The following is a 2,495-nucleotide window of genomic DNA, read 5'->3' as shown; positions in this document are numbered from 1 at the left end:
AGGAGGAACACCTTCAGCAGCAAACAGGCACGGAATCGCACTGCGCCCCTTTCGCGTAAAGACGAAGCAGGTAAGTGATATTGGTATTTCTGTATGTCGATTTCGCCTAGATGGTTTTCTCGTATGTGTTCCTTCATCTTTATCCGAGCAGGAAACGGATCCATCCGAAAGATTGATCTTGGATGCATCTATTTATTTCCTCCTAACTCCCCACAAATCTAAAAAAGCGAACACAGATCAGTTATCGAAAACATTATACTAAGCTTCCTATAGAGGAATTTTAAAGTATCATTCATTCAATGATTCTATTAATATCCATTATCATTAATTCGAAATGAATCTTTAAGGAAGCTTTGCTTTTGGTTTCCGCTGGGGTGTGCCAAGCCATAAGCAATGCCCATGATGAAAATGGTGTTACGTGTTGCACCAAGTCGCAGCCATGTGCTTTCAAACACGTAGGCGCAAACCAACATCATACGCGCGCATTAACACCAACTCTTATACGCAGAATTTTACTCATGCAACTCCCATCGTGTTCGAACGTGTGCAACACTTTTCTGTCTCCATGAAATTTCAAAGAGTGTCCTGGGATTTCAAAGAATCTTCTTGGTTCCAAGGCTATGCTGCACTCTTAGAGAGATGCTAAGATGATTTCTCGGCCTCTCTGGGGTAGTGCTGGGAAAATTTCATCTACTCCGTCTGATTTTAGTAGTTTAAATACTCCCTCTGCCATCTTATTATAGCTTCCAAGCATATCTCTTTCGCTAGTTTCCCGGGAAATGAGTTTTGAGAAACAGATGCCCTGTCCTCCCCATTCTCAGTAAATGTTCCATTTTCCATTTTCAGACAAGCAGAAGATATTGCTTTGTCTTTTGTCATAGTTTTATATAGCCAGGATGCTTCTGTGGTTTATTCAATTCCTTCACAGAATTTCTTGAAGATGTTCCGTTTTGCTTCCCTGATCGCGTTGCTATACGTCGTCAGTGTTTTTTTGTACCTATCAGTGCTCTTTTGTATCTATTCGCGCAGGACACGTTCCTTAACGACATGATTGTCTTAGCCGGACATCTGGCCTCATATACGTCAATCACCACCAATTTTCTAGGACTGTTTCCAGCTCCTTTTTGCTCCTGATATCCCTGCTCATCCCTAGATAAGCCAAGTTTCCACTCAGATGCCTTGTCTGGGAGACTCAATTTATTCTTCTAAGATTCTTTATTATTCTATCTACTTCCGAGCCGGCTTCAATGGTGAATGTGATTTGTCTGTGATCCGGCATAGAAGGTTCATCAAATACCCTACAATTCTTTACCGTTCATCAGAGTGTGCCCTAGAGCTATGCCTAGTACCTCTTGACAGGCGCTGGTTACGAATGGGGTCGTGTTCCTTGCATTATTTATTTCAATCTTAGTACTGAGGGTGAATTCTAGAAGGTGCACTTATTCGATTAAGGTCGCTGCTTCCCCAGATGTGGGTGCCTGTTGGCATCGTAGCCGAGAAGAAGTGGTAGCCCCTTCCCTTTGCGGAATTTCGCCAGTCTAATGGCCACTTCGGGTAGATGTCGTCTCCTGCGAAGTATCCTGATGCCACGACTTCCTCTAAAGTTCTTCCCCCGCTTCTAGTCAGTCTTGTACAGCCACTAGATCTCCAATTAGAACTTCTGACGGGACATAGGTATTTTAAGTTTTTCTTTGGAAAATGATGCGAGCTCTTTGTCTGTTGCAAGATAAATCTCAAATTATTGCAGATGAAACTTTTGCATGGTGGGGGTATATTTTAGTGCAGGCCGTCGACTCCAATATGGGAGTACTGTCATCTACTTCCGACATGGTAAATCTTTGCGTTGCGACTTGAACCCAGGAGATTTTAGGTCAAGGTCGTCCAGCTTCTCCCGCAGCAAGGGGCAGCAAGTTCAGTTTCACACGCGGGACAGCTCTTTTAGCCTCTATGGCTTCCGCGATTCCTATGGAGATCTCGGTAGGCTTTCTGCCGATGTGTCCTCCAAAGTATACTCCCTTGGTTTCTTCCTGTACATCTGCACAGATGTTAAGCTGATAAGAACAGATACTACACTTTGATCTTAACCATAAGGCCGAGAAGCGGGTGCTCAGAGGTGGCGGCGAGGAAGTTGGGGCGGCAACCCTATCGGCCAAACCAAAACCAAGTGGCCGAGGAGAACCTCCATAGTGGTGGCACCGGGAGACGCTGTAATCACTTTGGTTTGCCGGCCGTGATTCAGTAGGAGACTGCTCCAAAGGCCTAATCAGGACGATCAGACCCGAGTCTGCACGGGGACTCATCTGAAGTGGCAAATTGGTCACGAAACCTTACCAGGGGTATACTGGTACCATGGGAACCGGGAAAGCCCTGGACTCACATACTTCGGGTGAACTCCTGTTGTATGTGAGGACAGCTCGGTTATTTGCGGTTGGCCCCCCTAGTGGGAGTTTCATGGTGGTTGTGGTTGTACTCAAGCGAGAAGAGACCTTCGGACC

General features: G+C 45.5%; 1 non-coding gene across 1 annotated transcript; it reads right to left on the bottom strand.

The window, feature by feature from the left end:
• Nucleotides 1-2,003: 2,003 nt before the first annotated feature.
• LOC119656333 lies at nucleotides 2,004-2,104 on the bottom strand. The gene has a single exon (XR_005250036.1). It is a non-coding gene; the product is annotated as a U2 spliceosomal RNA (small nuclear RNA).
• Nucleotides 2,105-2,495: the final 391 nt, after the last annotated feature.

Source organism: Hermetia illucens, chromosome 4, assembly GCF_905115235.1.
Source record: "Hermetia illucens chromosome 4, iHerIll2.2.curated.20191125, whole genome shotgun sequence".
NCBI classification, from domain to species: domain Eukaryota; kingdom Metazoa; phylum Arthropoda; class Insecta; order Diptera; family Stratiomyidae; genus Hermetia; species Hermetia illucens.
The sequence above is the reverse complement of the archived record's forward strand: the minus strand, read 5'-3'. Positions and strand labels throughout refer to the sequence as shown.